General features: G+C 43.5%; 1 protein-coding gene across 1 annotated transcript in view; it reads right to left on the bottom strand.

Moving 5' to 3' along the window:
- Positions 1–14,089, bottom strand: part of ITGB7 (integrin subunit beta 7) — a 65,439-nt gene extending 51,350 nt beyond the window's left edge. The window contains exon 1 of the mRNA XM_061614750.1: positions 14,071–14,089. The gene's annotated coding sequence lies outside the window, so the exon portion shown is untranslated. The remainder of the gene's footprint in view (positions 1–14,070) is intronic.
- Positions 14,090–14,290: the final 201 nt, after the last annotated feature.

Raw genomic sequence — 14,290 nt, 5'->3', positions numbered from 1 at the left:
GGCTATGGGGTCCCGCAGGGTTCCATTCTGTCTCCCATGCTCTTTAACATTTATATGAAACCACTGGGAGAGGTCATCCAGAGACTTGGAGTGCAATGTCATCAATATGCTAATGAGACTCAACTCTGTCTCTCCCCTCTGATAGCAGGGTGGGAGTGTGCGTCCTAAACCAGTGCCTGGAGGCTGTGAAGGGCTGGATGTTAATTTACTGTAATGTTTATGTTTTTACTGTGTATTCTATTATATATGTGTGCAATTTTATTGTAGCCATTCTGAGTGCCCTATTGTAGGATAGAAGGGCGGGATAGAAATATTTTAAATAAATAAATAAATAATTTGGCTGGAGAACTGCACTCTAAAATTCGGAGAACCGTAGGTGTATTTCCGTTCTCATATTGTTTTGGGGAGTACACATTAGATAAGCTCATATTAAAATGTGAACCAAATCCAATTTCTCCACCATCATAGCCAGGATGGATCCAATGGGTGTGTGACCTCACTTGTACCACCCATCTAGGTGGGTTTGTTTGTTTTAGATAAACAGGCTTTTACATTTGTGATGACAGCATTCAGTTAAAGAATGAGAGCCTGGCTTTAGAGTAGGAAAATTTCTGGGTTGTTATTTATTTATTTATTTAATTAATTAATTAATTAATAAAAGTGGCTGATGTTTGCCAAAAGTAGTAATTCTCCCAAACTCGCCTGACCCACTCAGTTCTGCCCACTCAAAACAACAACAACCCTGTGTACACACCATACAATTTAAGCGCATGATTTTCCCCAAAGAATCCTGGGAACTGTAGTTTGTTAAGGGTGTTGGGCATTGTAGCACTGAGGGGGGTAAACTGCAGTTCCCAGGATACTTTGGTAAAAGCTATGTGCTTTAAATTTATGGTGTGTACACAGCCTTAATGTTTCGAGATCAATGGCTCCCTTACGGAATCCTGGAGGAAGGGGGGAAATCCTTCTTCAGCTGCATTCATTTCATTGGCAATCACTCGTGACCAAGTAAGATTGTCTTCCAAAATAAAGTCTTTAACAGTGAGTCCGTAAGTGACGGTGGAGGCCAATCCTAGATCCATAAAGCCTCCCACAGTGAGGACATAGGTTTCCAGATGGAAAGCGGTTGTGATGAGGATTTGTTTGACATGCCTTCCACTTGGCTCGTTTGTCCCTTTCACTCGGTATTCATGTTTCTTCAAATAATTTTTAAGGAATCCCATCAAGCCCACTTGCTTTGTTATTCTTCATTTGTTTGATGGCTTTACTGACTTCATTCAGATTTGGGGAAACTGCAAGCTCGTCTCTGGTTTGTTGTTGAGGAATTTGTGAGAAGACCTCACCAACCACAATAGAGGTACAATTAAGGAGGTTGTGGTAATGCTCTTTCAAGCTTAGTGCAATAGACTTTTATCCTTAAGAGGTTTGGTACCATCCTTTGAGCGTAAGGGATTTGTACCATAATTTGTTGGTCCATAGATGGCCTTTGTGGCATTAAAAAAGCCCCGTGCATCATGAGCATCTGCAAAATGCTGGATTTCTTGAGCTTTCTTTATCCACCAGGTGTTCATAAGTTCTTTAGTTCTTCGTTGGACCTCATCCTTTGCACTGGCATAGATTTTCTTCTTAGCAGTACAGTCAATGTCATTCTGCAATATCTGGAAGGCCTTCCTTTTCTTGTCGATGATACATTCAATCTCAGTATCATTCTCATCAAACCAATCCTGATGTTTCTTATTTTCGTATCCAATAGTTTGTTCACATGCTGCAATGATGGAAGTCTTCAGTTTAATCCAATGTTCTCTGACGTTTTCAGGGATTTCCATAGGTAGATGTTTCTTAAGCGTTGTTTGTAAACAAGCTCATTTTTTAGGATCTTGAAGGGCGTGGATGTTCATTTTACGCCTTGGTTTTCTTCCTTGGAGCCTACGTTGAGCAACAATATTAATGGCCATAGTGGATCAAATTAATCAGTGATCTGTCCAGCAGTCATCAGTACTCGTCATGGCCCTGATAAGGAGTACATCATGACGATCTCTAGCATGGACAATTATGTAATCTAGGAGATGCCAGGTGTTTCGACCAAGGGTGCTTCCATGATGTTTTAAATTTATTTTTCTGGCAAAAGAGCGTGTTTGTAATAACAAGATTATGCTCTGCACATTTAGTCAGAAGTAGAATTCCATTCAGGTTGCTATTGCCAACTCCTTCTTTCCAAATGGTTTCTGGCCATAAATCAAAATCACGCCCAACTCTTGCATTGAAATCGCCCAGGAGGATAGTTTTGTCCTCCTTAGCTATCTCTGATAAGATGGTATCCAGCTGGTATAAAATATTTCCTTGATGTCTTCATCAGCATCTAATGTTGGCGCATAAGCACTTATAATAGTTGCTTGCTGGTTGTTGGCAAGTTTTAACCGGAGAGTTGAGAGTCGTTCATTAATGCCAATAGGAACTTCTGACAAGAGCTTCACAAGATTATTTTTAATAGCAAAGCCTGCTCCATGTATTCACCGTTCTTGTTCAGGCAGTTCTTTCCAGAAGAAGGTATGACCTCCTTTTTCTTCCTTCAATTGGCCTTCTCCTGCTCTTTGAATTTCTTGGAGTGCTGCTATGTCGATATTGAAACGTCTCAACTCCCTCCCGATGATGGCAGTCCTGCTTTCAGGACATTCACTATCTGCATTGTCCAGCAATGTCCATATATTCCATGTTCCAAAATTCAATTGTCTTTTGCAACCGCTAAGTGGTGACCCCACTGGACATGGTAATCCAGTCAGGGAGAGATGAATACAGTTGTGAATACAGCTGCTGAACTACTCAACTGCCTTGGTCTTTGAGCCAGGACGACTGAATCTGTAACCACCGCCGATGTGCTGGTCCATGACTAGGGCCTTCCGGATTTCACAGTCCTGCCCCCGTCACCATTCGCCAATCGCCATGGGAGTTTTGTTTTTGTTTTGGAAGATGCCTGTGCATGAATTTGTTATATGTGGGGAGATCAGTGCACAATCAACACACAATCTTGACAGAAAAAGGCTTTGACCCAATGGCATGGATACCATGACGATCGGAAGTCTTTTATCTGCTGCAACCTTCATCCACCTTCACAGCCGTTATAACATACACATTCTTATCCTCCGCCTGTTCTGCCGTTGAGGACTTTCTTGGATCGTTCTTTGTCTGGTTCCTCTCCCTTGACCTTACAGCCATGGGTGACCCTACTGGGAGTACATGACTGCCGATGGCATCGCTCACAGAGTTCATGGGAACACGCAAGCCCACTCACCGCTACAAGGTGACGATCCAACGAGGGGTTCTTCAGCTGCACTATGAAAATGGCAAGAGGTTGCTTAAAGTTTTAGAAGAGCACTTAAAGGGGTGGATTCCTTCCTGCATACAATCTTTTAGCATCTTAAGTAAGATCTTCGCCACTGGACATGGAGATGGTGATCTGGGAGTGGGGTGTTTTTCATCTACCCCATTGTCATGGACAGATCACCGCTTGCTGAGATTCAGACTTACAGCGGCTCTTTCCCTCTGCAAAGGTGGAGGCTCTATTAAGTTGATCCGCTCCCGGAGCCGGATGGATCCCGCAGGTTTTCAGAGGGCTCTGGGAGATTTTCCGGCTGATAGGACTGGTGCTCCTGTCGAGGCCCTGGTCGCACTGTGGAATACGGAAATGACCCGGGCTATTGACACGATCGCTCCCGCGCACCCCCTCTGCTGTAGAGCTCATACAGCTCCGTGGTATACCCCGGAGCTGAGAGCGATGAAACATGAGAGGAGGAGGCTGGAGTGCAGATGGAGGAAAACTCCCAGTGGATACAATCATGCCTTGGTAAGTGCCACCAATAAGTTGTATACAAAAGCGGTAAGGACAGCAAAGAAGCTTTATTTTGCTGCCTCTATTAGATCATCCCTATGCCGCCCAGCGGAGCTTTTTAAAGTCGTGCGTGGGCTCTTACACTCTGCCCCCCAAGATACTAGGGAAACATCGGAAGCCCGCTGCAACGAAATTGCTGGACACTTTCAAGATAAGATTGCATGTATTCGCAGGGATCTTGACTCCGATGTTGTGACAGATGAATCCATTGAAGTGTCCGGAGCACGGCCTTGTCCTTCATTATTGGATGAGTTTCAGTTGGTGCAGCTCAAGGAAGTGGACAAGGTGCTTGGAATGGTTCAGGCAACCACGTCTGTTCTGGATCCTTGCCCATCTTGGCTAGTGAAAGCTAGCAGGGCTGGGACCACCGGTTGGGCCAAGGAAGTGGTTAATGCCTCCTTGAGGGAGGGAGTAGTCCCTGGTAGCCTCAAGGAGGCAGTAGTGAGACCTCTTTTAAAGAAACCCTCCTTGGACCCAGATAACTTGAACAACTATAGACCGGTGATGAATGTCCCTTTTTTGGGCAAGGTTTTGAAACGGGTGGTTGCCGGCCAGCTCCAGGCGCTCTTGGATGAAACCGATTATCTAGATCCGTTTCAATCTGGTTTTAGGCCCGGTTTTGGCACCGAAACAGCCTTGGTCGCCCTGTATGATGACCTTTGTCGGGAGAGGGACAGGGGGAGTGTGACTCTGTTGATTCTCCTTGATCTCTCAGCGGCGTTTGATACCATCGACCATGGTATCCTTCTGGGGAGACTCGCGGAGTTGGGTGTCGGGGGCACTGCTTGGCAGTGGTTCCGCTCCTACTTCGCGGACCGTCACCAGAAGGTAGTGCTTGGGGAACATCACTCGACACCATGGACTCTCCATTGTGGAGTCCCTCAGGGGTCGGTCTTGTCCCCCATGCTTTTCAACATCTACATGCAGCCGCTGAGTGCGGTCATCAGGAGTTTTGGAGTGCGTTGCCATCAATATGCTGATGACACGCAGCTCTATTTCTCCTTTTCATCTTCTTCAGGTGAGTCTGTTGATGTGCTGAACTGTTGCCTGACCGCAATAATGGACTGGATGAGAGCTAATAAACTGAGACTCAATCCAGACAAGACCGAGACACTGCTGGTGAACGCCTTCCCTGCTCAGATGGTGGATGTTCACCCTGTTCTGGATGGGGTTACACTCCCCCTGAAAGAACAGGTACGTAGTTTGAGGGTTCTTTTCGATTCTTCCTTGTCTCTCGAGGCCCAAGTGGCCTCGGTGGCACGGAATGCATTTTACCATCTTCGTCTGGTAGCCCAACTACGCCCCTATCTGGACAGGGACGACCTCGCCTCCGTTGTTCATGCTCTGGTAACTTCAAGATTGGATTACTGTAATGCGCTCTACGTAGGGCTGCCCTTGAAGACAGTTCGGAAGCTTCAGCTGGTGCAGAACGCGGCTGCCAGACTATTGACGAGGACCAGTCGGTCTTCGCATATAACTCCTATTCTGGCGCGTCTGCACTGGCTCCCTATTTGCTTCTGGGAGAGATTCAAGGTGCTGGTTTTGACCTATAAAGCCTTACACGGCGTGGGACCTCAATACCTTGTGGAACGCCTCTCTCGCTATGAACCTACCCGTTCACTTCATTCAGAATCTAAGGCCCTCCTCCGGGTACCAACTCATCGGGAAGCCCGGAGGGTGGTTACTAGATCTAGGGCCTTTTCTGTGGTGGCCCCTGAGTTGTGGAACAGCCTCCCCGAAGAGGTACGCCTGGCGCCTACACTTTTATCTTTCCAGCACCAGGTAAAGACCTTTTTATGCTCCCAGGCATTTTAATCTTTTAATTTTCTTAATCTTTCTATTTTTAATATGTATCCTTCTTAATTTGTGTTGTATTTGTTTTTGTTGTGCTTTCTGTTGTTTGTTTGTACATGTTTTTGTGATTTTTTACCATGATATATTGTATTTTACCTTGTTTGTTCACCGCCCTGAGAGCTATTCTGCTAAGGGCGGTATATAAATTGAAATAATAAATAAATAAATAATAAATAAGAAGCTAAATGTATGAGGTTTGGCTAGGCTGCCTCCAAAATGGAAGACCGCATATGGGGAGGCCATCTAACATTGGTTGGGGAACCTTTCTCTGCTGAGGGGCCACATCCTCTCATGAGCAACCTTCCAGGGGCCAGAAGCAAATGTGGACAAAGCGAGAGATGCGATTCTTCCCTTTGCGCAGCAGGCTGTGTTCCAGCACCAGCCATGCGGGTGCCAGAGGGTACTGCACTAGGGATGGAGTTCTGTCCATTTGGGTTCTCTCCATTTCTCATTTTTCCAACCTTAAATTCAGTTCTACACATTTCTGCAGCAATTTGCAGATTAAAAAAAAAAACTTCGTGAAAATTCTCCAGCATTTTAGTGTGAACTTCTCCTAATAAACGTATTTTTCCAGGCAGTTTTGACGAATGAAACATTTTTGCAAGCCATTTCTTGTCATATAATGCATTTTAATGTCATTTTCATGTGTGTATTCATTTTCATGCATGATTTCCCCTAACATATGCATTTTTGTAAACGTTATTTGGTTGGCGAACTGCACTCAAAAGTCAAATAAGTGCAAAATTCAGAGGATGGCTGTGTTTCGGTTCTCATATTGTTTTGGAAAGTGCGGATTTGATAACATTGGCTTCAAGCGCAAACTGAATTTAATTTCTCACCCATCGCCCCTATTCTGCACTCTCACCCACCACATCTCCTCCATCCAGGCCAGCAAGAGGCATTGCCCCACATTCCAACAAGGCAAAAGCTCTCAAAGACAGTGTGAAGTAGGCCAGTGAGGGGTATAGCCTGGGAAGGGAGGATGACTCCCAATTGTTTCTAATTCCCTTCCAGCAGTGGAGGCTGGCCTATTAGGGCAAATGGGGCACCTCCCCACCAACACTGGTGCGCTCTCACCAGGCCCTTCCTGCCTACTTTCTTACTTACAGTAACCAGTCCAGGAGGTGGTCCTGGCTGTCAGTCTCCTCCTCCTTGGTCTCAGTGTTGCCCCGATAGAACTCAGCAGGGAGGCAGATGGGGGCAAAACTAGAATTAGTTGGCTCTGTCTGTCATTGGCACTGGCTCTGGCTCCACCTACTGTGTGGGCTCCCTGCCTTCCTCCCTACCACTCCTAATGGGCACCAGCCACCCCTGCCCTCCACAATGTATGCACAGTGGCATGAGACTTTTTCAGTGTTTCCAGATTTTAATGGGAAAGTTTGATATGCCCTCAGAGCCACGCTGCATTGAAAATAATGACGGTAGGAAGTACTTAATTTTGGGCTGGATTCTTGTTTCTTAACCTGCAGTTATTTTTTATATATATATTGGCATGTAGCCAAAGATTAAAACTGAATGTTTGAGGAAATATGCTGCAGCTATGTTTTCATTTCCTAATTATAATGTACTTTTTGTTGTTGTTTTATTTTAAACCAGCTGATGCCTTCCTTCATTGTGCACTAACATCCTGAATTCTTCTGACACTGCAACACGCAGCAGTCACTGTGTTCAAAGGGTTAGAAATTTAATTTTCCATCACACCTAATGTTCATACAGTCTGCATAAACGCACCTGTAAATAAGTAGACTGTTAAGGGATGCGTTCATTATAAGCTGGGAAAAGCTCTGGGATTTAATCATGGCTGTTTAACTGTTCATAGGCATGAAAGTATACATTGATACTTAGATATTTCTGTTGCTTACAAGGAAATCACAGATTCTCGACTGACTCCTTTGAAGCTCCACTTTGCACTGGAAAGGTTGTTGATGATGGACTGCCTTCAAGTCTATTCCGACTTATGGCGACCCTATGAATAGGGTTTTCATGGTAAGCGGTATTCAGAGGGGGTTTACCATTGCCTTCCTCTGAGGCTGAGAGGCAGTGACTGGCCCAAGGTCACCCAGTGTGTTTCATGGCTGTGTGGGGATTCGAACCCTGGTCTCCCAGGTCATAGTCCAACACCTGGAAAGGTTAGTTTGGGGCTATGGCCCTGGCTGAGGGCTGATCCGTCTGGTGGCATTAACTCTCCATGAGATGGGGTGGATTGTGATGTAGCAATTTTGTAATTGTTTCTGCATCAGATTTATTGGTTTAACCAAAGGGTAAATCACAGATTGAAGCAACCCCAGTAAAGTAAGGAAAGTGTTATTGACTCACATCCATTAGTTCCATTCCTGCATAAGGATTGTGTTCATACCAGAAAGATCTCCTTCGTCAACTGAATTTAAACTTCCCTTTACCATTACTATACTAGTTATATGTGTATTCATTTTTATGACATTTGTGTATTGTATGTAAACTGCTTAGGGATTTTGCATATTGAAAATGGAAATGGACTGCCTTCAAGTCAATCCCAACTTATGGCGACTCTATGAATAGGGTTTTCATGGTAAGCGGTATTCAGAGGGGGGGTTACCATTGCCTTCCTCTGAGGCTGACAGGCAGTGACTGGCCCAAGGTCACCCAGTGAGCTTCATGGCTGTGTGGGGATTCGAACCCTGGTCTCCCAGGTCGTAGCGCAACACTCAAACCACTACACCACATTGGCTCTCTTTGCATATTGAGAGGTGTGTAAATATTATTGATGTTGATTATTACTAATTTTGGTTGGTGAATAACCATGCCATGATGCCTGTCATAATTGTATTCACTTATTACATTCATATGGTCCCAGGCTATGGTCTGAAGGCACATAAGGCCAGCTCAGGGTCAGGTCTGGTCAGTGCCTGGATGGGAGACCGCCTAAGAACCATATATAAGCCGCCTTGGGTTTCTATCATGAAAAGAAAGGTAGAGTATACAGTTAATAAATAAATAAATATAATGCCAAATTAGCTCCGGGCAGTATACTAGGTTCACACACACCCTCCGTATTTTATCCTAACAATAAGCTTATGGGGTAGGTTTTACTGCTTTGTAAAGTGGTTAAGGTGTTGGACTACAGCCTGGGAGACCAGGGTTCGAATCCCCACACAGCCATGAAGCTCACTGGGTGACCTTGGGCCAGTCACTGCCTCTCAGCCTCAGAGGAAGGCAATGGTAAACCCCCTCTGAATATCACTTACCAAGAAAACCCTATTCATAGGGTCACCACAAGTCAGAATCAACTTGAAGGCAGCCCATTTCCATTTTCACACACCATACATTTAAAGCGCATTTAAGGCACATGGCTTCCCTCAAAGAATCCTAGGAACAGTAGTTTGTTAAGGGTGCTGGGAATTGTAGCTCTGTGAGGGGTAACTAATGTTCTCAGGATAGGTAAGGATTTGAACCTAGGTCTCCCTGTTCCTAGCGTGACGCTTCAACCACTACACTACACTGGCCCCTCACTGAAGTCAAGCGATGAAGTTGGGCCTGCCAGCTTTTCACCCAATTGCTGTATTCGTCATGCCTTTCACCACAGCTTGAGGTGGAGCATGCTTATTATTTTTTATTATTTTATTTATTTTATTTAATTTCTATACCGCCCTAAGCCAAAAAGGCTCTCTGGGCGGTGTACATAAAAGATAAAACAAGCAAGATATATAAATACAGTAAATATAACAGAATCAAAAATCAAAACAACAAGCAACAAAAACCAAGCTTAGTTATCTCCATGCTGTAGAAAGTGTTGCCAGCTGATTTCTACGGACTGCAGTGTTATTAAAAGGCACAGGAGCAGACTGGGGCCACGTTTCTGAGTCATTTGGCAACCCTAGATGTGGTGCTTGGTAGAACAGAGAGGCTGTTGCTCAGAGCCTAAGAGCATAGAACCATGAAGTTCTCCTGTAGCTTGTAGTTTACCTAAGCTCCTCTAGACTGTGCCCCTCCTTGCTTGCTTGCTCAGGTACTCTCTCACTCGCTTACCCTCTGCTTGATGAATGGCCTGGAGAGCATCAGGACCAGATTTAAACTTGTTGTGGCCCTAAGCTGTAACATGAGTGAGGCCCTTCCCTCTTCAACAGATAATAAAATTTTAAAATCAGTCTGAACATACATACAACCAGTCTGTGTCTGTGCTGGAACTGCTTTTTAATATGTTCTTAAACCTTCTTTTTCAAAATGTTTTTAATCTTAGATGTTTTGAAAGCTTTTTTTAAGAAACATTTTTGAAGATGTTTTAATGTGTTTTAAAGTTTGTTTTTATGCTGTTTTTAATTTTTAAGTGCTTTTGTTTGCTGCCCTGGGCTCCTGCTGGGAAGAAGGGCAGGATATAAATCAAATGATAAATAAATAAATAATACATGCAAAATACGGGCTGTACAATTAAATGGAATTTGATCGTTATGTAATATAGGTATTAAAATGCAAGTTACATGTGTGCACATTCTTTATTTAGGAGTTTGTGAAACACATAACACAATTAAACAATATAATATAAGGTTATAATATATAAATTAGATTTTTCTTTCTTTCTTTCTAATGTGAGGCCCTAAGCTGTAGCTTGTTTAGCTTGTACATATATCCGGCCCTGGAGAGCATGAACTGATTTGTGGGGAACTGTCACTGATGTGGGGAGATCGACTGCTGGGGGATGTGGTCATTTTAACTGGGTGCTCTATGGTTCCATCCAAACCTTTTCTATGGATCATGGCTAAGGAGAGGGCAGGGGATGGGATACAACTATATAGATTCATATCAATTTAGAATCATTGGGAAGGGATAGATTGCCTTCCTAATCACAATATGTACAATCAGGGTGGTTAAAAGATTAGTAAAAAGGTGGATTTTGGCCAACCTCTCTTTCTCTTACACTTTCCTATTTACATTCCCCAAACAACTACAAATGGTTCCCTTGGATCAATTTTGTTTAATGGATGGAATTCCAGTATGTGATGAAATTATCTCTTTCATAAAGAACAAACTTGGGGCATTGACTACACATACTCTGTCTCTGTCTGTCTGTCTGTCTGTCTCTCTCTCTCTCTCTCACACACACACACACTGAAAGCTTTTTAGGTATTTGAACTTAATTGCTACCTTACATCCTGTATCTTATGCATCCGTTCTTAAACAGTGGGAACATAATTCTATTTAGGATTCTACAACTGTAGCTGAAATTATCCTATTAAAAAGTTTGGAACCAAATTCCAATAATATTCTAGGTCACAGAGGTGGGGAGCACTGTGGCCCTCCAGATGTTGGGGGGGGGAAAGGATGTCGAACAGGTTCTGGAGGATCAAAGCTGCTCCCACCGAGAATTGTAATAACAGAGTACAGCTTGTTCACATGGAACTCTGTGGTGAAAAAACAACATGTGATTAATGTAAAACCAATCAGACTAAAAGTAATTTGGAAAATCACAGAATAAAGGAGCAGAAGTGGCAATATTGCTACAGGTTGGGGCATGAGTTGTATACTTCACAAGCAACGGAACAGCAGTACTAGGGCTGTAAACACAGTAACCCCCAGATCAAAGCATTTCCATTAGTCACACCTAGAGGGGGAACAGGTTGATCTTCCAATCAGTTGCAAAATATCTTTGAAATGGAATTTTTTAAAAAATGCACTCAAGCTGCTCCCACCAGGTTTTACAGTAAAAATGTGCAGGGTTTGGCTAGTATCGTGTGCCCCCATTTTCAGAAGAGAGGGGTGGAGATGCATTGGAACTGGCAGAACAGTGAGTGTGTTTCTAGTCTAGGGCGGGACTAATGCTAATGTGGTTTGGATCCTGGCTTTAGAAGAGGATTATACAAATTTATGGAGTATAAGGCTACCAACAGCTACTAGCCATGATGGCTATATGCTCTGCCTCCATAGTCAGAGGCGATATTCTTCTGAATACCAATTGCTGGAAACTGCAGGAGGAGAGAGTGGTCCTGCTCCCAGACTTCCCACAGGAGCATCTGGCTGGCCCCTGCGAGAACAGGATGCTGGACTAGATGGGCCACTGGCCAGATCCAGCATGGCTCTTCTTAAGTTCTTTTGTTCTGCTTTTGTATATTTAATTGTTAACAATTACATACCAGATATATGCAGAAATAAACAGGTTATTATTGTTCACACAGAACTCTGTTCCACATGAATTCTACATCCCACAATGTGGAAATAATGGTTTTCATCCACTAATATCTGCACATACCATTCTGCTATAAAAGACAAAGCTACAATGACTGGATGAAAAACTGGCAACCCAAGTAACTCCTGGCTTTGTACTCACCATCACCATGGAGCATGGTCTTTACTTATTTCATCCATAAATATGCATCAAAAACAAGAAAGTATAGGGAAAATATTTATTAAGAAAGATGAACGCAATGTTGTTATAATCTGTTATCACTTTAGAGAACAATCATGGCTAATCAGTGGCCCTCCAGATATGATTGGACTCCAGCTTCTATCACCTCCAGCCAGCATGGCCCCATAGTCAGGGATGATAGGAGATGATATCCAACAACATCTAGAGGGCCACATCTACCCTGTCTTTAATTTTTAACCTCAGATGGGAGTGAATCTATAGGAATTAAGTTTTATCCTCCATTTTACAGTCATCATTTAAAAAAATTGTCTACTACTTCTCAATGCACACCTGTGCAGTTGTGCTGAATTTGAAAGCACTTATAGGCAAACGAACCTTCACTTTTCACTGCGGGGGGATTGTGATCATGCTTGTAGACTATTTACAAGTTCTTCTCTGCAGCCATTTTTTTTTAAAAAAAACAGCCTCTTTTTCTCTATCCAAATTAATTGTGAGAGAGTGATCCCTCCATTAACTTACACAGGGAAAAAGAAGAGGGTGGATCCCTGAAAATGGATGATGGGAAGTGAAATCCACCCATCCCACAAGGACCTTTGGGGTAACATAGGCTGTGAACACACTAGCTGCCTACAGCCAAGCATTTCCGTGGATCGCACCTGTAGGAGGAATGGGTTGATTCAGAGCTGAATTTGAAAAATGCACTCAAGCTGCTCCCACTAGGTTTTAGAGTAAAAAGGGTGGGGTTTGACTAGCATTGTGTGTCCCCGTTTTCAGAAGAGAGATGTGGAGATGCACTGAAACCGGCAGAACAGTGAGTGTGTCTCTACTCCTAGTCCTTACTGGGGAGGGTGACATCCCCCCTCCATATCTGGGGAGTTTAGCCTCTTCTTTCCCCATATGCAAGATGGCTGCATACACACAACATTTTATTGTAGAATCAATGGAGACTGTGTACTTGTCTTTTTAACATAGTCCACCTGCAATCTAGATCAATTGCATATTTTTTGCCTCTGAAAAGCACTTCTTGAAAAATAATATAAAAGCACACTGCAGATCCATTCTGTATTACACTCCAGTGTGTTTATTTAAAAATAGAATTAGGCAGTCCCAGCAATGGGGGATGCATCCATACCTACCCAATTACATTGTGAGAGGGCATATACCAAGATTGCAATCACCATTTCCTTCTTTACTCACCTGGGCCACATGCAGGGAGGAAAAGGCATGGATGATCTAATCAAACGGAGGATTTTCAAGCACATATCAAGTAACCACACCCATCCTTGTGGATGGCAAGTTCTAGAATAAATCTATATTAAAAGCTGCATGTTGAGGATGAGCATGAACAGATTGAGGAAAACTACACTGTTGTACTACAAACAGGTCAGTGTGTATGCAGCTTCAAAGCACATTTGAAGCACATGGCTTCCCCCAAAGAATCCTGGGAACTGCAGTTCCCAGCACACTTAAAAACTACAGTTCCCAGGATTCTTGGGGGGAGGTATATGTTTTAAATGTATGGGGGGGATGTGACCTTAATGGAAATATCACTCTCTCTATTAACTTGGATTAACTGTCTGAGTAGGTGCACATGGAAGTAGGTGATTAAAACAGAAAAGAAAAAAGAGTCACCTTTTAAGGACCACCCACTTCCCACATTGTATGGTAGAGATGTTACAGCCCATGTGACTTCAGACCCTCCCCCTGCTATATACTACATATAGAACTCCCCCAGACATTCTTTTCCTTGTGCATTCATGATAATTCCACTTACTGTTTGTCCCTACAAGATTTTTGGGGTGGTGACATGGCTTCATTTCCAATCCATGCATACTCTTGTGACTTCATGCTGAAATCCCATAACTTTTTATACCGCAAATGTTCTGGTTGTTTTTTGTCCTACTTTTGTTGCACTATAGCCCATCCAGACAGTAATAATGTGGTAGCATCGGGAAAGCATCACAGAACAAACTAGGGGTAGAGATGCACTCACTGTTCTGCCAGATCCACTGCATCTCCTCCTCTCTCTTCTGAAAACGGGGGGTACACAACGCTAAAACCTGGTGGGAACTGCTTGAGTGCATTTGCTTTCTTTAAGTTCAGCTTGAAAGAGATTTCACAGCTCAGCCTGTTCCCCCTGCAGGTGTGGCTCATGGAAACACTTTGATCTGGTGACTAGTGTGTCTACCACCTTAATTTGCTTCAAAGTTTGC

This window comes from Rhineura floridana, chromosome 3 (genome assembly GCF_030035675.1).
Source record: "Rhineura floridana isolate rRhiFlo1 chromosome 3, rRhiFlo1.hap2, whole genome shotgun sequence".
NCBI classification, from domain to species: domain Eukaryota; kingdom Metazoa; phylum Chordata; class Lepidosauria; order Squamata; family Rhineuridae; genus Rhineura; species Rhineura floridana.
This window is presented reverse-complemented; position numbering and strand designations above follow the sequence as displayed.